Below are 26,538 nucleotides of genomic sequence, written 5' to 3'. Positions count from 1 at the left end.
GCAGACACTATGGATTGTTTTTCGTGATCCGTCAAGTGTTTGGCACTAGATATTGACAATTTCCTGATAATCTCAAGGTAAGTTACTCTGTCAAGCACTCTGATAGGAAGAAAATAGGGTTTTCCCTCAAACCCATACACCCTTATCTGAGTGTAATCCAAAAAACAATACCAACCCCCCCAATTATGTGTAATCTAAGTGTCCTCATATAACTCCTTGGGTCTAAGAAACCTCTGAACTTTTGGAGATATAGAGTGATTACATGGATACCCTAGCAATCTGCACAATGTTTTAACAAAGAACTCTTCAAAATGCCAATACTGACTATTATTGTATCTTTGATCCCATGAAGACAACCATAACTGCACAGGCTTCCTCACTCCGACTTTGTCATAAGTCCTAACACACAACCCGTTCGGCTACAACCTGTTATCTTGTCCAATACTTAGTAATATATGCATGAGGAAAGAGTAATATTTGAAGTGGACATTTACCATGTCTCCCTTCAACTTCTCTAAACCATTATTCATGGCCTCAGATAGATAAGCAACAAAATCAAACGTCCTAGGATCCTTCGATTGCAAATCCGCACAAATTATCATAGCCATTATATCCATCAAAGGGGGTGCTTCAATTCCTAAGACTTGGGCAACACAGTAATATCTGTACTTGAAATAGGGAAAGAAAAGGTTGACATCAAAAGGAGGTTTATCCCCTTCACCAAATGGCACTATTGATCCTGCAACTTTCGGTCTATGGATAGGGAGTCTCCACCTTTTATAGATATCTTCCATATTCAAATACTTCTGGGTAAGCTTGCCAGTATCTATCTTCTCGTCAAATCCCCAGTCCAAATCAAACACACTCTCTATAACTTCCTTGGTGATGGACACTATTGGCTTCCCCATATAATAATATATGGTTTTCATCCCAGGGTCATAATTGTTGGCTAGAGATTTCACAAGTTTGACATTCACAAAGACATTTGGTACTGCCAACTTCCCAAGATTCAATCTCCACAAATTATTTATAGGTTCTGGAGTGTTCATTCGCACATATCCAAAGATGAACAACTCATGCCCTCTAATCTCAGTCCAGATGTCTACCAAATTATCAAATTTATTCTCTAAGCCTTCATCTTCTATTTTAATCTTTTTTCAATCAATGGCTCGAGGCAGGGAATTGGTCTAACAGATCTTGGTCTAATGGGCGACCCTCTTTCTTTTGCCTCTTTGTCTTTTCCTTTGCAAATTGGGTTTCCATAGGTTTCCTAGCCCTAGTTTTCTTAGACGAAGCAGTTTCCATTCTAATTACAGAGCTCGGGACTGAGGAACTTACTTGGAGCTCTGGACCTTCTAATTTTTTGAAAAGCTCTCTGTGAATTTTCTAGCCAATGTTTCCCAAACTTCCCTCTCTCCTGCTATTTTATTATAATTTTACAATAGTTTCATCAGTTATATCAGTTTGTTATGCAACAGTCATGAACTTACTCATTTTGAATTTATGATGATGGGACTTCATTTATTTCTGGAATGATTTCACGGCAAAAGGTAATTGCCTCTTCCAACGATCCATTTCCCCTTTCTTTTATGCTTAGTTGCGGCATGATGCTACTGTTTTACTTCGATGAAACCTTGTTCTTCGACAACGTCCCTTTCTTTCTCATTGAATGGTCTTCTCCCATCAAACTTAATTTTGTTTCGATGAGAACATTTTTATTGCTATTGTGCTTTAGGATTTCATTGAATCATTGTTTTTCATTGAAATGGGTCCCATTTATCCTCATTCCGAGTGGTCAACTTCAATGGGAACCTTTGTCATTAAAGTTTACTTTTCGATGAAACCCATCCTGTTGTTACACCTTGGAATATTTCATCTGATGCCCGAGTTTTGTTGATGACCAGCCATCGATGAGTGATCTCCACATCTTACTCGATACTGTTGTGTCGATGAAACCTCTCATTTCGCCAAGAGCCAAAAAACCCTCCTTTGATGACCGGTCTTCCTTGATGACCTCTTATTTTGTCGAAAAGACTTCAAACATCGGCCTAATGCTTTATTGGTTCCTTGAAACCCACATCTTTTCAAAATAGCATCACCAATGGCGCTTCAATGTATTTTTTTGATAGAAACAATGACTTTGGCGAGTCCTTTTTGAGTCTCCTCATGGCCATAGTCCCTTTGATGGTTCACTTTAGCGAGGAAACATTTAACAATTTCTTCAACACAATGGATACATCTTTTCAATGAAACCAAGCTTCTCGGTGAGAGTTTATTTTGTTCATTTGATGGTTGAATTTGGCCAATATGGGTTGTGATCTTAATGTTGATGAAACTTTCAAAGGTATTTATAAGAATTTTTCAAGGGTACACTTAATCATTTTTTTAGAAAACTTCTGTAGCTTCAACATGAACTTATGGGTTATTACGATTATAAATACAATGCTCAACAATGGATCTAACTGGGGATGGAGGTATGCTATGGATACCTTGAAGAATTTAAAATCTCCGGTGTAAGGAAAACATACTACTAGAAAGCTATGGTATCTACAATGGGAGAATGTGTCCTAATCTATTGTATATGGAAAAATATCTTGCTATTAAGAAAATAAATACTTTAGGAACTATCCATGTACTGGCAGTTCTTGAATTTCTCCTCTAGCACTATGTAAAAATTAAGAATCCTCCCTTTCTTTGTTTATAACTATATAAGGCCCTAGCCATAATGCTTCAAATTTTCCGTGCTTGCCCTTTTCTTGATTTCTCGCATCCCACATCAGGACCCAATCACCTGCCTCAAATTTTCTGTTTACTGCCCTTCTATCATACAACCTCTTCATCTCATTTTGTGCTTTAATGTTTTGTTTCTAAGCTTCCACCCTGATTTCATCTAGTTCTACCAATTGCACAAGCCTTTCTTGCAGAGGATCCTCAACATCAATTTCTTCTTGTACTATAAATTTATGAATGGGCAAAAGATTGTCAAGGGGAATTCTAGCCTTCTTTCCATAGACCAATTCAAATGGGGACGATCCTATGGATTTTTTTATAGTTATCCTATCTGCCCAAAGTGCCAAACTCAGTTTTGAATCCCAAGCCTTCTTATTCTATCCCAACGCTCTCTTGATGATCTTGAGAATATTCTTATTGCTAGATTCGGCCTGTCCATTACCTTAAGGATGGTAAGGGGATGAATGTGACACCTTAATGCCATATTCCTCACATAAAGTATTAAATTCTTCTGATATGAAGCACATACCATTGCTAGTAATGACTCTCACAGGGACACCAAACCTGGAAATAATATTCTCCATCATGAACTTGACCACCACTTTACTAGTAGCTTGTCTAGTAGGGATTGCCTCTACCCATTTGGTAAGGTAATCAGTAGCTACCAATATCCATCTATATCCTCCACTCAACCTATCAAATATTTCCCCTATGAAATCCAATCCCCATTGTTGGAAGGGTTCTTCAGTCTACATGGGTCTCAGTGGGAGTGCTCCTTGGTATTTTGTTTTCCCTAAAAATTTCTGGTAGGTTTCACACTTCCTGATGTACTTATAAGAATCATTGAAGACATGTGGCCAATAATATCCAACCCTTAGTATCTTATGGGCTATAGTTTTGGCAGAGAAATGACCCCCACACACTCCACTATGCATCTCCTGCAAGATTTTTCCCGCTTGGTATTCATCTAAGAAAAGTAGCAATATTCCATCTCTATTTTTCTAGTATAAGTCACCATTAATTATCACATACTTCAAAGATTGCAATTTTAAAGTCCTTTCTTGATTGTCAGTCATATCATTCGGACACTTCATGTGTTTGAGTTAATACACAATGTCTTTATACCAAGCTGTGTGTTCAATACTAAAATTAGATTCTTCTATACTAATTTCATTTATTTGTGATTCCTCAATATCTGCTTCAGCCAGGAGTCTAGCCAATCCCTATCCTTTTATGACCTGTGAAATCTTAAGCTCATTGTCGAACTCTTGGATTTGGTTTATTCATTTACATCTTTTCCCTGTGACCTCAGTTTGTCTAAATATATCTTTCACTGCTGCGTTAGGGACATAAGCTATCACTTTTTCCCCTATCAGATATGGCTTTAAGTGTTTGATTGCTTTTACAAGGGCATAGGCTTGTTTTTCATTTAGCTCATACTTTGTTTCAGTAGGGCTCAATGATTTGCTGAAGTATGCAATCGGCTGTTCACAACCATCTTTATTCTTTTGTAATAACACCGCTACTACTGTGTGACAGGAAGCAAAGGAGAATATTAAAAATAGTTTATTGAAATATGGTGATATCAATAGATGTGCTTCAGTTATTGCCTTCTTGATGGCTACAAATGCATCCAATCCTCTAGCAGTCCAATCTATTCTAGCTCCCTTTTTTAACATCTGCATTATAGGTTTCATAATATCTGCAAAATTCAAGATAAATCTTCTAACTAAGTTTATCTGTCCAAGGAATGACTGAATAACCTGAATGGTTTTGGGATAGGGACTTCATTGATTGCAACCACCCTCTCTAGATCATTTCTCATTCCTTCTTTAGACACTATATGTCCTAAAAGCTTACCTTCCTCCACACCAAAGTGACATTTCTTTGGGTTGAGTGATATCCCATATTCCAAAGCCCTTTTGAAGATTTTTTCCAGGTGATCACAATGATCTTCTGCCCTTTTTGAGTAGACAGTCATGTCATCTTGATATACTACCATGATTACATGAATAATTTCTACAAATGCTACATCCATTGCCCTTTGGAAAGTGGCTCCCGCATTAGTCAACCCAAAGAGCATTCTAGCACACACATATGTACCCCATGGTGTTGTAAAAGTTGTTTTGTACTGTTCAACTTCTCTGACCTTTACTTGGTTATAACCTGAAAATCCATCCATCATAGACAACAATTCACACCGGTTACTTTCTGCAATATCATGTCCATATTGGGTAAAGGATAATTATCTTTCAATGATGATATGTTTAGGTTTTTGAAATCCACGCATATTCTGATATCTCCATTCTTTTTTCTGACAGGTACCAAATTTGAAACCCAAGTAGAATACTTGCATGGTTTGATTATTCCTGCATCTTTCATTTTAATTATTTCTTCTCTCATTTTGGGTAGTAATGTAAGATTTATAGGCCTTTGTTTTTGTCTGAATGGTTTAGCATCTGATTTGAGTGGTGTCTCATGCTGAAATAGAAACTCTCTGTAGGCTTTAAGATCATCAAATGACCAGGCAAACACATGTATGCATTTCCTGAGCAGAACCACCAATTCTTCCCTCATTCTAGGGGTTAACTTCCTCCCAATGTACACATGTCTCAGGGATTCTTCATTGCCTAAGTTAACCTGTTCAACATCATTTTATTTGGTCAGAGTTACTTTTGTTTCCATCTTGTCTTGTGCATTAAAAGTTCTTTCTAATGCCACTAAACCTTTTGGTAATTTATTAGATTTCAATTGTATGATTTCTTGACCAAACAAAGTTTCTTTCCCATCAGTCTTTTCTACAAAGTCATTAAAGTTAATGACTCGTGCTTGATAGTGATCCACACATTGTAGGAAGTTTAGTAAATCAGAATCATCCTGGAATATCTACCAATTGTACAGATTGTCAGGAACAGAGGGTCTGACTTTAATCTCCACTTCTGATACTCCATTCAATGTCACATCATTTTCTTTTAATGCAATATTCGCTAAGAAGTCAACCATTATATTTTTTGACCTATCAATCCAATTGATTTGGAAATCATCAAACAATTCTATAGTATCCCACACTGCATTCCTGTACTGCCTTAATCTGAGATGTTTAGAAGTATATTTCTCTTTGATCTGAGACACTATCAACTCTGAATCCCCAAACACACTAAGCATCTTGATTCCATATTTAACTGCTAGATTCAATCCAGAGAGCAAGGCTTCATACTCAACAATGTTGTTTGTACACTCAAATATTAGTTTGAAAGAATACTAGAATGTTTCTCCATTTGGTGAAATGAATAAAACTCCAGCCCCACTCCCTTCCTTGCTACATGATCCATCAAAGTGCATGCACCATATTTGGTCATTTTTTTCTTGGATGTAGGATTTGATCAGAGTCAACCCTTCTATTTTGTCTTTATTAACTGCACCTTAAATTTATCCATATCTGATTGGATGAAGCATATCTGCTCAATGAGTTTGATATCCTCAATGATATGAGGAGAACGAGGCTCTCTTTCAATTTTTACTTCTTGTCCATTTATTGGTATGGTAGCATATGACAAATCCAATTGGACATGTCCACCTATCAGGTTTGACCATTGTCTGGATAACAACATCCCATAATTTGGAGGAACATCTACTACTATGATATATGTCTTATAAAAAGCTTCGGGGCATGCTACTAACTTGAATTCTACATCTCTCATGACACCCACTACTGGAATGGATCTATTATCCATAACATAGCATTTACCATATATAGTGTTTACACTCATTCTGAGTTCCCTCATAACTCCAATAGGCATAACATTTATTGCTGCCCCTGAATCTATCATGCAATTTTTAATTCTTTTGTTATTGATTTCCAAAGTTCAATAAAAAGGGTCCACTTGAGTAGGGTTTTTTTTAATTGCAGATCCTAAATATATCATTGGGGCTGGATCAACCTCATTTCTTTTGTTGTATCGTTATGTTTGTGACCTCTTACCTTTTCCTTCGGGATATCTGAAATCATTTTCAAAGTCTTTTCTCTATACTTTGGGAACTTCATCATTTCGAGCGGAGGAATAGAAACCTTCATTTGCATCAAGGCATTAGCAATGTCAAATGATGTGGTGATGGGTACCATTGGGACTTTCATCACCTCCTTTTCACTTTGCAATTCTTTAGTTTTTTCTGAATCTTCTTCTTGGGTCTTGTTTGGCTTAGTTGTTTGCTTGGGTATTTTGTTATTTTCTCTCATGAACATGCCAGAGGGCTTTCCTTGTTCAGGATTTATAATTTTGTTTCTTAAATTATAAGTCCTCTTGGCTTGTTCAACTGCAGCTATTGTGATTCTCTCTCTTCCTCCTCAGTAGGGATCCTGAGCTTGACTTCATCTTTTGATGAGCTATATTCTTCAAATGATAACATGTTTATAGTTTGATCATCGACATACCCTTCATAGTTTTCCTCTTCTTCCTATAACTTCTTTGCCACTATACATTGAGAGGGAGAATGAGGCATGTCACAAGAAAAAAAAAACATACCATCATCTGTCATATGATTCACAGGTCTCTTCAATGGATCTGGGGTTTGCATGATGTTCACCTGATGCTTTTCCACTGGTTTTCCATCCTTCCATGTAGTATTGTAAGGCATGTCATGTAATCTGGGTCTATCACGATGGTAGAACTTCTATTTTTCCGCTTTGTTCACCTTCATAGATAAGTCTTTTAAAGCACTTAATACTTTATCCATCTTGTCCTCCTCCTTAGTTTGCTTAGGGGCTCTTGGATTAAATAGTTTGGCATCATCTCTCTTCCCAACCTTTCCAATAGCTTTCCTGTTATTTTCTATGGTTATAGCAGCCTTCATTACCTCTTGAAAAGTTGTAGGGTTTTTTGTTGTGAGTTCATAGTTTGTCTTGCTATCGAAAGAATTTATGTAATAAAGGATGCTCACTTCAGGTACTAGTTTTATCCTATTAGGAATTCTGCTCATAACTGTTAATTTTTTTGTTGAATTCAACCACTGTTTCATTTTGTTCCTTCTTGATACTTATGATCTCATGAATGCAAACTCGAGGCTGTTATGATCCCCATACTGTTCTAGAAAAATCCTTTTGAATTCTGCAAGGTTGCTTATCGAGGCATCAGGTAATGTTCTAAACCAATCCCTTGCATCTTCTATCAGTGACTGCATGAACAACTTCATTTTGACATCTTCATAGGGAAGGCAAAAATCCTCCATGACTATATCAAAAGCTTTACAGTGTGCTTCTCCAGTAACAATTGCTGCCTGTAAATTTTGGAATCGCAGTTCTGACTTCATTTGGGATGGGGTGAGGACAGAGCATTATTCCCCCAAAATCAAATTGTCTGATGTGTTTTGTGTTAACTACCCCAAAGCCTCCTTGGAAGTAATTCCGATAGTTTTGGTTTGCATTGTTATATGGATAAGTAAAAGAAGGAAATTGATTATGAGGCTGATAATGATTTTGATAAGTGAAGTTGTTGAAATGATTTTACTGTTTTGATTAAGTAAAAGAAGGTTTTTGAAAGAAACCCAAACCTTTTACAAAGAAGGAAATATAGAAAGAGCTAGAAAACACCGTGCCTGATCACTTCAAAAACTAAATCAGATCCTATCCGAACAAAAAGGGATCACAACCTGTAAAACATAACATTACATTAATAAACCAGGGAAAGACAACATTCAAAAAGTAGAACGACGACAAAAAGATAGAAAATGAGACAACTGCCAAGACAGTGACAGAGACAGAGACAACTATATACTCTTCAGGAGATCCTCAACATGGACAACCATCAGCGTCATGTTGTCTGTTGAAGTCTTTAACTCCTCCAGCTCACAACCTTTGATGTCGCCGTTGATCCTAGTATTGGCTCTGGTCCTCTTCTCATGGCCTTTTTTTCTGGTTGTTCCTTTTCAACATCCTTCTTAGTGTTGTTCTCAAATCTATTGATCAGGATGTTCATGTTATCCACTGAAGCTTTGAGGATCTGGAAGTTTTGTTCTACAATCTTCTTAACAGTGAGTTCCTTCTTATCAATTCTGCTACCCAGATTGTTCATAGCAGTTTCCATTCCTTTCCCCTCCTTGTTTTCTTCCATCTCTTTAACCTCTTTTTCAATGGCAATAATTTTACCCACCATGGTTTCAATGGCTTCCATGTAATTAATTGCAACTGCCAACTCTTTAACATTTTCCATCAGGGGTTTCTTTCCAATCATAACTCTTTTGATAGTCAGCATATCTTTCTTCAAGCTACCTATATCCTTCACCATTGTACCAACAGTCTCACAGAAGCCCTTTATAGTCGCATTCTCACCAACACAATTGCTAAGCTTACCACTTTTGTCTTCTTGCTCTTCTTTCTGCATACCTTGGGCATTCAAACCCTGAATGTTGTCTGTGAGCTAGTTCTCCTCCCCCTCCTTATCCTATCCCTCATCCTTTTTATTCTCCTCTGCCTCTTCTTCAGAATCAACCAAGATTTGGCTGATATCTTTTTTGCTTTCCTTGCTGGTCTTCTTCCTCTGCATTTGCTTTCCAGTAACTTTCCCTTTCTTTTTTTTAATAAATTTCCCTTCAAAGGATTCGGCCTCAGACTTTGAAATATATGAATCCATGACAATCCTTTTCCTCTTAGCCTTATTCCTACCCTTTTTGCTAGTCTCCTTCAAATCGCCCTTAGTCTCTGAGTCAAAGTTAAAGCCACTCGCTTCACTCTCTATGTCCTCATTTCTTGCATATTTGCCTTTTATAGGGTTTTTAATACTCTTCCCTTTAAGCATTTTATAGACAAGAGCCATAAGACCCTATTGAAGGGCATGGTCACCTTTAGGATCTTTCTGAATCTCCTTGATAGTATGGTCCATGGAGCAGGCAAGGTAATATGACAATCTCACCTTTTCCCCATGGCGGAAATGGTTGAGCAATACAAAATGGTGACCATAGGCTCTAGTAAACCTACCATCCAAAGTGATATAAGTGATAGTAGAGAATAAAACAAACCTCCATGGCTTGCATATCCATTTCGGGGAATGATAGGAATTGTCGACTTTTATCATCTTCTTCCTCTCATCATCTGTAATAGGGAATTTGTCTGTAGCTTTATCAAAGATGCTACGGTCCCTATTAAATTTCATGCCCTCAGTAATCATCCCCGTAGCTTCAGCAATAATCTCCTCATCTACATTCATCATCTGGGACCCGACCAAGATTTTACCATTCTTCTAGTTCTTGATAAAATATTTGGTGACCGCAAGATGTTTCCCACTAAGCCTCTCCATAAACACACTCAAACCCCCCTCCTGAAGGATATCCCACACTTCCCTGTTCTTCCTCCAATCTGAGTAGGAAGTAGGTTCGAACCTTTTTTTTTATTTCCTCCCATTTTTCCTTCGCTGTCCCTGAATTTCCTTCTCTCAGCTCCTAATCTTCTTCTTTGGTTTCTGTGGATGCCCAGAATCCATGTCAAACAATAATGAAAAGACACTTGAATAATTACTTATTACCTCTATAATAACCATGCTTGAAAATAAGAGGAGGGGGTATTTAGAAATTATATTTGATGGTGCCACATAGCCTCATCTGGATATGGTCCAGATCGAGCAGAGATTTCACATCACATGCAAGCTCACTCTCTCCATAAGTAGTAATAATATCTTCCATTTGGCAAGCTAGGTTGGCAACCCAGTCTGCGCATGAGTTTTCTTCCCTATACACGTGTAAAAACACACATTTCAAATTCCTCACTAATTTTCGTTTTCCGCTTTGATAGCATTGCTTATTGTCCAAGAAGGAGGGGACTTCTTATTCAAACAATTGATTATATTTAATGAATCTCCTTCGCACCAGACTCTAGTGCATTTGGCTTCCTTAGCTAGGACCATCCCATGGTATGTAGTGATAGCCTCCTCTACATGATTTGTCTGATTTCCAATGGGTATACTTTTTATAATTTTGCATCTTCCCCATTCATCCCTAAGGACCACCCCACATCCTGCTATCCTAGGATCACCCTTTGATACACCATCAAAGTTTATTTTCATCCATCCGTTGGGCAGGCTTACCCATATCACTCCCTCTCTAGGGTCATTCTGAAAGTGTTCACAAACTTTTAGTCTCCACTTCTTGAAGATTGATTAATCATCCTTATTTTGAGGATCTACAATACCACCTATTGTATTCATATTTTCCACTATATTTCTTTTAATTTTCTCAAACACAATTTGAGCCTTAGACACCTTCTCTCTGAAGACTCTTTCTTTTCTCTCTTTCCATATACCCCAACACATATGGGGTAGAGCTAATTTCCACAACAAAGTAGTAAATTTTTTCTTTGAAGGATGATACCAAGAATTAAAAACCTCTTGAGCCGACTCTGGGAAACTCCAGCTGATTTTGAAATGATCCAGACATCTTCCCCCAGACCTCAGTGGAAAAAAGGTAGTGAAAGAGAAAATGGTTGATGGTCTCCTCACTCTGCAAGCAAAGAAAACAAACACTAGGCATACACATACCTCTTTTTTCTGAGATTCTCAATAGTTAGAATTTTATCTTGAAGGGCTATCCAGAAAAAAATATTAATCTTAGGGGTAAGACCTTTCACCTAGGCCTTAGCCGAGCAAGGACTCTCCATATTAGAATACTTATGATAGTAAAGAGAAGCCATAGTGAATTTACCATTTGCTGTGAGTTTCCAAATTAATTGATCTTCCTCTTCCACCACAACCATGGAGTTCCTAGTTTTGTTCAGACTTCCCAAGGTCTCATCCACCTGAGATAAATCCTTCCACTGTCCATCTTGCCAATAGTCACCCACCATTGATCCATATCTTTCCTTGCACTGGTTCTGGAATCTGCTCCACTCTGGAATTTCAGTCAAAGGGGACTCGAGCAACCATGAATCTTCCCAGAATTAGATAAGATTCCCTTTCCCCATCTTCCATTTTGCACCTTTGACAATTAAATCTCTTGTTCTAGTGACATTTTTCTAGATATTGGAGCCGATTTGGATATCTTCCGCTTTGAGGAAACTTTGAAGTGTGGGACATTACCTTTTATACTTGTTGTCCCAAATCTATTTCCATTCTCCCTGGTTTTTATACCCTCTCCAGATCTGCTTTGCCATAAGGTATTCATTCATGTCTCTTATTCTTCTAAGACCCAGACCTCCCTTTCTTATTGGCTTACAGACCTTGTCCCACGTAATTAGATTCATTCTCTTCTTCTCCTCAACCCCTGTCCACAAAAATGTTCTTTGGATCTTTTCAATAGCCTCCGCATACTTGGCAAGAATTCTAAAAAGTCTCATGGCATAAAGAGGGATACTTTGAAGAGTTGATTTCAACAATTGAACCTTACCAACTTGGCTAAGGAGAGAGCCCTTCCAGCTAGCTAGCTTCTTATGGAATTTATCCACCAAAGTTCTCCAAAAAGTGTCAGGAGGATCATGGCATAAGGGAAGCCCCAAGTAAGATGTAGGAAGACTCCCCAATTGACATCCCAAGATATTACTTATCTTGGTCTTTCTTCTCTCCAGAGTGTTGATAAAATAAACAAAGCTTTTAGACCATTTAATAATTTGCCCAGTAGTAGATCCATAACTATCCAAAGCTTTCTTTAAACCTCTAGAATCCTGCACTGTATCCTTCCCCATAATTATAGAGTCATCCACAAACTGCTAGTGGGAATAGACTTGATCCACTGAAGATGGCTTCAAACCACAAAAATCCCCCTTCTTGACCAACTTCCCTATGCCTCTCCCTAGACATTTCACCATAATAATAAAAATAATCGGAGAAAGAGGATCTCTCTTCCTGAGTCCCCTTGAGGCCTTGAAGAAAGGGGAGGGAGACCCATTAATTAAAATAGAGAAAGAAGCCAAAGAAACTAATTGCCTTATAAGATGTCTTAATACTTCTAGCACAAAAGCCAAAAGCTGGGAGAACTTCCATCATGAAATCCCAATCCATTGTGTTGTAGGCTCTAGATAAGTCTAGTTTCAGAAGAAAGCCTTCCTTTTTTGAATTAGATAAAGAATGAATGTTTTCATGGACTAAGATTATCAAATCTAAGATTCGTCTTCCAGGGACAAAACCACTTTGCTGAGGTGAAATAATAGAGGGGAGCATCTTCAGGATTCTCAAGGTTAGAATGTTGGAGACGATCTTGTAAAGAGAGTTGCAAAGACTTATAGGTCTGAAAAGGTCCATGAAATCAGCTCCTACCTTTTTGGGAATAAGAGCAATAATAGTGCCATTTATCTCTTTCAAGATTCTTCTAGCACCAAAAAAATCTTTCATAGCTCTAGACACATCATCACCAATAATGTGCCAATATATTTGAAAAAAGAACATGGGGAAACCATCCGGGCCTGGCACCTTATTTCCTTGAAAGGAATTGTCAGCTTCCAGAATCTCATCATTGGTAGGGATAGCAATCAGGTGAGAATTTTGGTCAGCCTCCAGGATTGTAGGGATGCAATCCAAAAGGTTCTTTTGGACCTGCTTGTCCAAATTTTGTTCCTTAGTAAGAAGATTGGAGAAGAACTCCATAGAAACCCTTCTCATAGAATCTTCCTCTTCAACTCTTCTACCGTTCACTTTAATCTGTGATATTTTGTTGATGGCCTTATGTTTTAGAATGGAAATATGGAAGTATTTAGTGTTTATGTCCCCTTCCTTCAACCATACATTCCTTGACCTTTGTTTCCAGAAGGTTTCTTCCTTTTCTATTATGTCATGATACTTCATAAGGATAACATCTTCAACATCTCTTGAAGTGTTAGTATATCCATTATTCTGAATCACATCTTGAATATTTTTTAGCTCTGAGATAATAGTTGCTTTCGAGGAAAAGATATTCCCAAAGTATTCCTTATTCCACCTCTTGACATTTTTTTTAACAAACTTCAACTTTTTGACCACTTTATACATGGCATTCCCTTCATTACTGACCTGCCACCATTCCTTGATCTTGCTCTCCATATCCGGGTGTTTAGTTCACATTCTCTCAAATCTGTAAGGGAAATGTCTCCTTCTTTTCTTAGCCTCTTCCATAAAGGATATAGGATAGTGATTTGACCGTGCTCTTATGTGAGCAGATAAAGAACAAAAGTAAAGATTAAACCAATCTAGGGAGATAAGAGCTCTATCAAGTCTTACCTGAATTAAATCCTTGCCACTCCTTCTATTAGTCCAGGTAAATTTAACTCCCTGCAATTCCAGGTCATGGAGAGCATTATTATTGATAAAGTCCATTAAGTCCACTCTACTATCCAGATTAGTTTGGCTCCCTCCCTTTTTCTCATTTTCCTTCGAAGGGGTGTTGAAGTCCCCCATAATCACCCAACTATCCTCAACAAACCTACTTCTTAATAAAGTAAGTTTATTCCAAAAATCACTTCTGCTCGTCTTAGTGTTAGGAGCATATAAATTAGTTAAGACCCATGAAGTGCTATCTTTTAGATGCTTAAATCCGATACAGGCCAAGTTGTTGTCCTGAATCAACACTTCTCCCTTAACATTGTTTTTGTTCCAGAAAGTAACAATACCTCCCAAAGCACCTTCTGAACTACCACCACTAACTCCTCCATTATTGAACATCTTCAAAACTTCTACCTTATCTTTAGACATCTTGGTTTCTTGAATTAAAAAAATATCCGGATTTTTGTCTCTAATCATACTTTTTTATTAAATCATGTTTGTGAGGATTATTCAATCCTCGAATATTCCAAGAGATGACCTTCATAGTTTTTTACAAACACCTACCTCAAAGATGGTTCTTTGAGTCCCATCTACAATATTCTTGCTTATTTCCATTGTCCTCTTCTTTGCATTTGAATATCTTCCTGGAGAGGTATGCTACGCTCCTACATCCCCAAGCCTTCTTATGGTATTTCTAGTAGATGTGTTGTTATTGATATTGTTATTCTTTTTTTTTTTGCTTGATCTTTCTTTTATCCTCCATTGTTTCTTCTTCCTCCTATTTAGACTCACTCTTTCCCAGTGCCTTTTTAATGTCTTCCTCATCTCCCCATTTTGGTTCTTTATCCTTCGGAAAAGTCCTCTTCACCTTAGCTAGAGAGGCTAATGAGATCTCCAACAACCCTTGATCTAGAATATTATCGGGTTGAGCATCATGGATCCAGTCTATTTCTTTTTCTAATTCAATCAAATTAGAAACTAAATTGAAATTATCTCCTTCCTCTTTATTGACTTTGGATTTCTTATCTCCATTATTCTCATCATTATCTGAGTTTTGCTTAGTCTTATCCTCCTTTGTTTCCTCATTTCGGCTGCTAACTTGTGATTTTGTTTCTCCCTAATCTGAATCCTTGCCATTCTGCTCCTTCTCCTGATGATCTATTTTTTCATTGTCTCCTTTCTTCGATTCATTTCCCAACTCTTTGATGATTTTTTTCTCTATCCTACCAACCTGGGACTATTTTTCCTGATCTTGGTTATTAGATTCCGTAGCTTTCAAAGAGCTGTCTACTTTTTCCCACACTTTAGGTTGGGATTGAGGTTTGACCCCATTACTAGGATATTTTTTAGCCCAATGCCCAAATTTCTTACAATGAAAGCAAGCAAAAGGGATAGTTTCATAAATAATATTTTGCTTCCATTTCCCAAGTTTAGATCCTATCTCTATCTCCTCTGGCATGTCCATTTTGGGCCCAACGCCTACACATATCCTGGCATAAATAAGCCTTCTTCTGGATGTCATGACTAGATCAAGAGCAATAAGCTTTCCAAAGGCATTGGCTATTCCTGCAAGCACATCTTCCTCCCAATATTCCATTGGGAGGCCAGGTAGTTTTATCCAGATAGGAACTTGGACCAATTTTTTTTTCTCTACCCGCGTTAGGGTACCACTTTTGAATTTACATGATATATTTTCCTATCGCCCATGAACCAAAGTTGAGGATGTTTCTACGATCCTCCTCACAAGAGAAAGAGAAGGACAAGCATCCTTTGTTCATTGCAACCACATCTACCTGATATTTCAAGCTCCACTTCCTCTTAACAAACCCATGAACTACCTCAATATTCAGTCTCGTCCCATAAAATTTACCAATCAGAGTGTTTTCCATTCAAGGAATATTATAATCTGTGATTTGGTCTGGATCAGAAATGGCGAACTTGCCCTGAGATGCATTCGAGGTATTTTTGACTGGGGGCAAGGATGACTTACCTTTAGGTTTGACCCCAAACAGCGAGGACCACTTGCCAATGTGTCCATTCGATCTGGGTCCCCCCTTACAATCCTCTGATCTTAGTGGGTTCTCAAGATCCTTCCTAGAAGATTCTTTTCCTTCGACAGTTTCCTCTGAACCACTTGCCATTTGCTGACCTAGAGCCACTTCTGGTATGCCACCTCCCAAATTTGAAATTTGAACCTGTCCTTTCCTGCTGCCTCCTGCTATCTGCTCCTCACGTGGTTTTGGACCTCCCCCTGGGTCCCCCAAATTGAAAGGAGAATAGGGATATTTTCCACCTCAGCTCCCCCCTTCCACAGGATTCTATGAATCTTCTGCAGCATACTCTCCTAGTGCTGAACCCGAACTCCTGCCCAAAAAATTTGAATTTTGGGCCCAACCACTCCCCTTCTCCTCCTCGCTCCCCATGATGAAGGCATGTAAAATGAAATGATTATATTATTACTCATAAGGTATGTTATGTGTAAAATTTTTCATCCTTTGGTGTTGTGTATGATACAACAAATTGACACGTGTTTTAAAATCTTCACCATTTGCATTTGCTTCACCTTTGGGATTTTTTTCTTGTTTCAACCCTTGGGTTGTATTAGTAGTTGTAAATGCTTATTTGTGTTTATTTAAATCATTATCAATGTCATCTTCATCAATTCTAATGCCTAGTTTAGCACACAATTCCATAGCCTCTTGTGACATCCCAATATTTTTCATTTATTCAACCACCTCATAAAGTTGTTTCAAAAGTCCTATAAAACATTCAGATGCATCTATTCCCCTCAAAATGGATGAACTTGTTGAATTCATTCTTGAGTTTGAGTGATGATTTTCAAAACCGGGAGGGAATTTGTTTTTTCCTTTTCCTGCTCTATTCACAGCTTCTAGATCTTCACTCCCTTGGTACATTGGGACTATATTGCTCTTCTTGTTCGAAGATGAATGTGGATTAGTCTTAGAGTAATATTGGTTCTATCTCTCATACATGAAATCAGCCATTTGTCTATTTAGCGATTCTTTCATTTGATTGTTCAGGTTTCTTTTCCTGTTGAACTCCAACTACACAATAGGATGACCTTGTGTTAATGACCTTTTTCCGTACATAAAATTTCTTATTTTAGAGTTGCCACCCTCCCTTTTGAAGGGAAATTGTGTTTTGTATATGAGTTCCTTCCTATAATAGAGTCTTTTTGAATGTTTTCCCATCAAAGTCGCCAATCTGTAAGACCTAGGCGGGTATACCTATTCTCTAGTCACCTTTGTTGACTAATGCTTTTTATAGTAGATTGAGTATCTTGATCTAAAATTTTCCCTATCTCAGAATGGTAGAGGTTACTAGGATAAGTGGCTTTTAGATGAGTTCAAGATTGTTGTTGTGAAAGCTATTCTATCTTTGTGCTTGAAATTTATATGTATACACTACTGCTAATTGATTCTATATATATCCTACTCAACTATTCCTATTGTTTTAAAGTAAAGGTAATTGATATGGTAAAAGGTTGTTGTTTATGAATGATCAGTGCCTTTCCTCTTGTTTGGGCCACAAAGTCTATTACTTCAGTAGGACTTAATGTATGCTCCTATGAGACAATTTTTAAATCACCCCCAGGTAGATCGGTCAGTCACCTTTCCTCAAAAAGATCCATTTTAACAGTCTTATGCTATAATTTTCTTGAATGAATTTAACAATTATTTTAAGAGACCATTCAAGGAAGACTTACAAGGAACAATTACAATCCACAAGTAGGCCTTTTATTCAAATTAATAGCTACAGGAAAATAAACCTCACTAGGAAGATACAAGCGACCTTATCTTCTATGAGACAATATCACAGAACAACTACCAATTGAAATAAACAACTCAAAGCACATATGTAAAGGAATAAACAACTAATTATATTGATAGAGTTTCCAAAGTTACAAAAACTGCCAGAGTATATCATACATCTATTTCTTTTTTCTCTCTCCCCATTTTACAAAATGATTCTCATATATATGAGAACATACCTCATGAAGAGTCATGTTTCTTCCCAATATTAACAACTTGGTTGTACATTATTGATAAAGTTAAATAAAAATATGTTAAGAATTTCCAATTGATTTATGTAATCATCTTCTTTATAGCCTTTGGTGTCAACATTCCGCTTCTTCAACTCTTCCCCCAATGAAATATAGTCAAAGATTATTTGGTTGACAGAAGGAGCCAAATCTTTGTCTCGATCCAACCCTGAGATGGTTTGCTCTTTGATACTAGCCAGCTCATTCCATCATTGTTCAAGTGATATCAACTCTCCCTCCTTGTAGATTGTTGGCATTCATGAGGTACACCCATCATCTAGTGCTTGGAGGTCTCTGCTCAAGGCATTTGGATATCTATCATGCTTCTCTAGGTATGCCATCCCTTTTGCTCTATCTTCAGGCGTCATGGTTTCTAAACTGGTCATCACCTCTTGCAACTGTCCCTTTAGTCTTTCATGCTCCTTGAGAGCCTTGACAGTCATTGTATACACTTTCCAATATTGATCCACATGTATCAGTATGGTTTTGAACCTATGTTCTATGATATCATTAACCAGTTTATCCATTTTCTGTTGGATACACTCCACTTGTTTAATTAATTTCTCACTTTTGGTCTTCCAGTAGATAGTTTCTCTTAGAGCATCCACTGTAGGTCCCGGGGACAACTGAGAGGGCGGGGGGGGGGGGGGGGGGGGGGGTGAATCAGTTGTCCAATAAATTCAAACCAAAATCTTATTAACCAACTTATTGCTTAATACCGGTAAGACAATTAATTGTGCCGGTAAACAATGCTAACAGAAAATGTTGTACCGGTAAGAATTAATGCATAAAACATAAGCACAAAGTCAACCACAACACATGACAGAAATATTTGTACGTGGAAACCCTGTAAGGGGAAAAACCACGGTGGGAAACCTTACCCACAATCAGATGATACTACTGCAGATAGTAAGTGTACAAGAGGGGTCTGCACATGCAGAAAGGCCAACAGCCTAGAGCTCATTGCTCAAACACAAATGGGAGTCACACTGACTACAGTTGGATGGTTAAATCCAATGAGAATGTACTGCACAAAATAGCATCTTCATATGCTAGATTCAGTACCAGTGTAATGCTGATATGCTTCTACAAAAACCTAGCTTCACCTTCAAATGATGTCTTCATGTATACTTCTGCTTAATCTCACATATACCTTCACACAATCTTTTTTTTGCATTCCACATCTGATCTTACAAATAAGATCTTACATTTATACCATACCCTAAGACCAATTTTAGTAGGTCGGCTCTACAAGATATTACAATAAAACATTTTACAAATAATACAATATCCAATGCAATAACCGATTTGAACATGCTGGCTTAATGCATTTACAACAATAATAAATCATCTCCATAGCGTGCCATGCTGATCTGGAAAAGATAAACCTGCCGGTGTAACCCTAGATAACCTGGACCTATTTGTCGGTAAAGGCAAATATGCAAATAAGAATATACCAATGATATTACTTCAAGGAAAAAGTGTCCACATGATGTCTTCGACATTACCAAGTGTCTTCCATGTCATTGCATGTACCGGTGAACATTATATCCTGCCGGTTAACCATATACTGGTGAATGTTGAACAGTTTACTGATTGCCAGTGAATGTTGCTAGATCTCCAAAGTAGGTGTATTTAGTAGGTGTTGACATCAATGACAAAACCATACCAAAATACCAACAATCTCCCCCTTTGGCATTGATGGCAACACAAGATGGAAAAACCATCAAAGTGCCAAAATAGAAATGCCAAGTACAAAAACCAATTCTCCCCCTAGGAGTAATATGTGTTTACCCAAAGATTTATTTTCAATATCAATCTCTCATACCAATCTCTCTTCAAAAAGATAATGCACTCTCCCGAATGTTTTTCCATATATCTCTCCCCCTTTGACATCAAATGCCAAAGTCACAAAAGGTCAAGTTCATACAAAATACCAATCAATTCAATATACCAACTACTCCCCCTGAGAAGTAGCTTTCTCATCAAATACCAGAATAAAAGATTTGTCCATTTAATTCTGCCGGTTGATGACAATCATCAACTGTCTAAGTCTCTACCGGTGGAGGTAAGACTCTGAGCTGATCTCTGAGATACTCAAAAGTTTCCTTAGGCAAAGTTTTTGTAAAAATATCTGCAAGCTGTTCTTTAGTATTCACATAAACCAGTTTTATTTCTTTTTCTTCAACTTTTTCCCTTAGAAAATTTAGTTTGATAGAAACATGTTTTGTTTTAGAATGTAATACTGGATTCTTAGATATATCATTTTCTGCAGTGTTATCACAATATATCGTAATAGGTTCCTTGCATTTTACCTTTATGTCTTTCAACATTTGCTTAAGCCAAAGTACCTGTGTACAGTTTGTTGCTGCTGCAACATATTCTGATTCTACTGTTGATAAAGATTTACAACTCTATTTCTTACTTAACCAAGAAACTAATCTCTTTCCAAGAAAGAATGCTCCTCCAGTGGTGCTCTTTCTATCATCCACATCTCCTGCCCAATTTGCATCTGAGTATGCATATAGATCAAAATTTTCATCTTTAGGATACCATAATCCAAGATTTACTATGCCTTGTAAGTACCAGAAAATCCTTTCTACTGTTGATTCATGATTTTCCTTGGGATTACTCTGAAATCTAGAAACTATACATACTGCATTCATAATATCAGGTCTGGTTTGTGTCAAATACAGTAAACCTCCTATCATAGATTTGTATCTAGTTGGATTAACAGGTGTAGATTCATCCTTTGAGATAATTTGTCATTTGTAGTCATAGGTGTGCTTACCGGTTTAGAGTTCTCCATCCCAAATTTCTTGAGTAGTTCTTTCAAGTACTTAGATTGACTCAAAAATATGCCTTTATCAGTCTGTAAAATCTGTAATCCTAAAAAGAATTTTATTTGTCGAATCAAAGACATTTCAAATTCATGCTGCATTTTAAGAGAAAATTCTTTGCATAATCCATCTTCTCCTCCAAAGATTATATCATCAACAAATACTTCCATAATAAAAATGTCATCATTAGTTACTTTGTAATATAAATTGCTATCTGCATTTCCTTTAGTAAAACCAATTTTTAAGAGATGCTTATCCAATCTTGCATACCAGGCTCTTGGAGCTTGTTTTAGTCCATACAGAGCTTTTCTTAATCTACAAACCATATCATTGTTATCTGTCAAAGAAAATCCATCAGGTTGTTCAATATAAACTTCTTCTTCAAGATCTCCATTCAAAAATGCACATTTAATATCCATTTGATAAACTTTGTAATCCTTGTGAGCTGCAAAGGCTAAGAATAATCTAACTGCTTCAATTCTGGCTACCGGTGCAAAGGTTTCATTGTAATCAACTCCTTCTTTCTAAGAATATCCCTTACACACTAGTCTTGCTTTATTCTTGACAACCTTACCATCTTCATTGAGTTTGTTTCTAAATACCCATTTGGTTCCAATTACATTTTTATTTTTAGGCCGGGGAACTAATGTCCAGGTATTATTTTTCTCAATTTGTCCTAATTCTTCTTCCATAGCTTTAATCCAAAATTTGTCTTCACATGCCTCATTGATAGATAATGGTTCAATTTGAGAAATAAGACATACCTCTTCATTTTCCAATCTTCCTCTTGTCATGAATCCTTTAAATTTGCTTCCAATTATCTGATCTTCAGAATGATTTAGTCTTACATATCGGGGTGTCTTAGTCTGTTGTTGTTCTTCAATTACTGTGGTATCCTCTGATGATACCGGAGTAACTGGGTCACCATTCTGTACCGGTGTATTTACTGTTGGTTCATTTGTCATAATTCCTGTTACCGGTTCAGGGTCTATATACCTTGAGGTTCCTCTGAATTGTTCATCAATCTTTACATTTGTACTCTCAACAATTTTCTGTAATCTTTTATTAAAACATCTATAAGCTTTACTCTTAGATGAATAACCAAGAAATATTCCTTCATCACTTCTAGGATCAAACTTGCTAATATACTCATCTCTTCTAATATAACATTTACTTCCAAAAATTCTGAAATACTTAAGAGTAGGAGTATTACCAAACCATAGTTCATGAGGGGTCTTACCGGTTTCACCTTTGATGTGAACTTTGTTGAATGTATAGACAACAGTGCTTACTGCCTCTCTCTAGTACACATGTGGTAGATTTGCTTCTAATAACATACTTCTTGCTGCATCCAAAATAGTTCTATTTTTCCTTTCAACAACTCCATTCTGTTGTGGTGTCCGAGGTGCTGATAACTGTCTTTTGATTCCATTCACTTCATAGAATGTATTAAAATCTCTAGATGTGAATTCTCCTCCTTGATCTGATCTTAAACATTTAATTTTCTTACCGATTTCATTTTCAACCATTGCTTTGAATAGTTTGAACTTCCCAAGTGCTTCTGATTTTTCCCTGAGAAAAGTAACCCAACACATTCTAGAATAATCATCAATAATTAGCATGAAATATCTATCACCTTGTAAGCTTTTAGTTCTAGCCGGAAAACATAAATCGGTGTGAATTAAATCAAGAGCATTATTGGATTTTTCTCGAATACTTTTGAAACTAGCTCTAACCTGTTTTCCAAATTGACATTCCTTGCAAATTGTATTCCGAGGTTTCACAATTTTAGGTAGATCTCTAACTGCCTTAGAAGTACTGATTTTTACCATGCAATCAAAATTTACATGACATAGTCTTTTATGCCATAGGCAACTTTCATCTATATGAGCAATTAAGCATGCCTTTTCACTGTTATTCAAATGAAAGATATTACCTCTAGTCTGATTACCGGTTGCAATTTCCAAACCAGTTCTATTCATGATTTTGCATTTTCCATTTTTAAATTGTAATTGAAAGCCTTTCTCAACTAATTGACCAACACTTAAAAGATTATGTTTTAATCCTTCAACATAGTAAACATTGTCAGTGTTATGTTTAGCATCAAGAGATATTGAACCCTTACCTTTGATTGAACAGGCTTTGTCATCTCCGAATCTTACTAAACCTCCATTGTATTCTTGAAAGTTCAAGAATTTGCCTTTGTCTCTAGTCATGTGATGTGAACATCCTGAGTCAATAATCCATTCATCCTTTGATTCAACTTTAGCTTCTAGGGCTTGTTCTACCGATGGAGCAATAGGTACCGGTTGATCTTCTGTTATAGCAACAAAGACCCATCCGTTGTCTACTGGATCCTCATCAGAATCATCAGTCACACCTTCATCAGCAATGTAACATGATTTATCCTTGTTTTTCTTAAATCTGTATCTCTAATATTCAAGATTAGGTTTGTATGTCCTTCTAGCTTCTTCTCTTAGTCTAGCATGTCTATCAGGGCATCTTGAAGCCATATGACCAATTTTATTGTAATTGAAACATTTAAAGGGTGCTTTACCTTCATACTTACTTCCAATTGGACCTTTTGGCATTTTCCTTGCAAATAGTGCTTCAAGTTCTTAAAGCTCTTCATTCTCCTTCTTGGTTTCTTCAAGTTCTCTTGCATAAACGGCTCTCCAGTCTGATTTGTCAAAAGATGGAGCAGATGATGTTGATGCTTTGAAGGCCAAATCAATTTTTATAGCAACATGACCAAATTCCTCTATTTCAAAAGCTGAAAGTTTTCCAATCAATGTATCCCTAGTTATTGATGTATTAGGCATTGTTCTCAGCTCATTAATAGCAGTAACCTTCATTTTATATGCTGGTGGCAAACCTCTTAAGATTTTTGAAACAATCTCATCTTCACTCAAGGTTCCTCCACAACATTTGATACCTAAAATAATTTCATTTACTCTTTCCATAAAAGCAGAAATTCTTTCATCTTCTTCCATTTTCAGATGTTCATACTTGACTCAGAAGCTTTCAAGTTTTGCAATTTTGATTATGGAATCCCCTTCATTTAGTGTTTCCAAATGATCCCAAATAGCTTTTGCAGTAGCTCTATTTGATAATCCCATGATTTGTTGATCTGATAATGCGCTCAAAAGTGCTTCTCTTGCTTTGCAATCATTTTCTTCATCTTTACCTAGAGTAATAGGAGCAGGCTGACCAGCTATAGCAGTAGTATAACCATTCTTAGTAACTTCCCAGATGTCTTTACCAATGCAATTCAGATGTGTCTCCATTCTAATTTTCCATATTCCATAGTTGGTTCCATCAAGTTTAGGACTATCCTTCCTGAATTAATTAGTAGACATTGGATCTCCTCAAGTTGTTAAACTTCTGCAAAAAGAGGACTAGGCTCTGATACCAATTGTAGGTCCTGGGGACAACTGAGAGGGGAGGGGGGGGTGAATCAGTTGTCCAATAAATTCAAACCAAAATCTTATTAACCAACTTATTGCTTAATACCGGTAAGACAGTTAATTATGCCGGTAAATAGTGTTAACAGGAAATGCTGTACCGGTAAGAATTAATGCATAAAACATAAGCACAAAGTCAACCACAACACATGACACAAATATTTGTACGTGGAAACCCTATAAGGGGAAAAACCATGGTGGGAAACCTTACCCACAATCAGATGATACTACTGCAGATAGTAAGTGTACAAGAGGGGTCTACACATACAGAAAGGCCAATAGCCTAGAGCTCACTGCTCAAACACAAATGGGAGTCACACTGACTATAGTTGGATGGTTAAATCCAATGAGAATGTACTACACAAAATAGCATCTTCATATGCTGTATTCAGTATCGGTGTAATGCTGATATGCTTCTACAAAAACCTAGCTTCACCTTCAAATGATGTCTTCATGTATACTTCTGCTTAATCTCGCATATACCTTCACACAATTTTTTTTCGCATTCCATATCTGATCTTACAAATAAGATCTTACATTTATACCATACCCTAAGACCAATTTTAGTAGGTCATCTCTACAAGATATTACAATAAAACATTTTATAAATAATACAATATCCGATGCAATAATCGATTTGAACATGTCGGCTTAATGCATTTACAACAATAATAAATCATCTCCATAGCGTGCAATGCTGATTTGGAAAAGATAAACCTGCTGGTGTAACCCTAGATAACCTGGACCTATTTGCCGGTAAAGGCAAATATGCAAATAAGATTATACCAATGATATTACTTCAAGGAAAAAGTGTCCACATGATGTCTTCGACATTACCAAGTGTCTTCCATGTCATTGCGTGTATCGGTGAACATTATATCCTGCCGGTTAACCATATACCGGTGAATGTTGAACAGTTTACTGATTGCCGGTGAATGTTGCTGGATCTCCAAAGTAGGTGTATTTAGTAGGTGTTGACATCAATGACAAAACCATACCAAAATACCAACATCCACGACCTTTCGATCAGTCTTAAATGCCATATCTAGTTAATCAATGATTGGAGCAGAGCTCTGCTGTAGTAGTCTCTCTTGTAGTCGTTGTACTTCATCATTGTCCTTTTCATACAATCCTTTATAATTATTATTCTCTCTAACTAGAAACTCAATCTGATCTTGATTGAGTTTTGCCACATCCAAATTCAGTTTGGTAGTGACCCTAGGATCAGTCTTCCCGACCTGCTGGATCATTAAATGTCCAAAGGCCTCATCGGTGTCCATGAGAAAAGGCCTTTTTTATTTAGGATACAAAGCCCACAACATAAGAGCCTTTCGATCAGGATCATATTCGGATCCCATGAAAATGTTATCTACTTCCTCGAGCATAATGTGCTTATCTGGCCCCTTTTTCTTCCAAAAACTATCAAACAATAGGGCATATCTCATGTCCCATCCTGAATATATCAACACCCCAACATCCTTAAGAAATAGCCTTCCTCTTTTAGACATCATTTCCTTCATGGCTTGGTCTACTTCCTCCTGGTGTATTCCGAGCATCGCTTCCTCGGTTTTCCCTTCTGTGTTGGCCCTGACCAATGCCCATTTGTACTGTCTCATGAATGTATAAAATTCCTTGGTGTGAATAAAGTCAGTGTCTGAAATAAATTCTTCATGCTCCAACAACCTGACATCATTGATCTCATGGATGTCATACTGGCTAGTTGCCAGATCCATCTATTCATCATGTTTGTATCCAGGTGGATACTCCTCTCTTGGTGAATCAACTGAGATAAACTCAGAAATAGACTGGGGAGACATGTGTGCTAGAGGTTCTATATCCCTAATGTTTTGTTTTCTGTCCCTAAAAAACATACATAGGAACACCCTCTAAAATCTCCAGCTCATGTTCCATAAGTTTGTTGGCTCTAGCTAAGGGTCATCCACTCCCTACATAATATCCTCATTTATCTTTCCTTTGCCAAGCTTCCACTCGTATGCTCTGGACACTCTGTCATATTTTATCCTCTTCTCATTGGCTTCTTGCCTTTCTATATTTCTGATGAAGGCATCAGGCATCAATGGGACGTGTTGTCCAGCCTTTAGATTTTGTGGTGTTCTTGCTTCTCTTATGTAACCTTAGAGGTCAAAATTTGGTCTAGGATCACCCTCTCCCATCTTATAATAACCCAATTTATTCTGTAACAAGCCATAGCTATTTGAAATTTTAACAAT

The sequence above is a fragment of the Cryptomeria japonica genome, chromosome 1 (assembly GCF_030272615.1).
Source record: "Cryptomeria japonica chromosome 1, Sugi_1.0, whole genome shotgun sequence".
Taxonomy (NCBI): domain Eukaryota; kingdom Viridiplantae; phylum Streptophyta; class Pinopsida; order Cupressales; family Cupressaceae; genus Cryptomeria; species Cryptomeria japonica.
The sequence above is the reverse complement of the archived record's forward strand: the minus strand, read 5'-3'. Positions refer to the sequence as shown.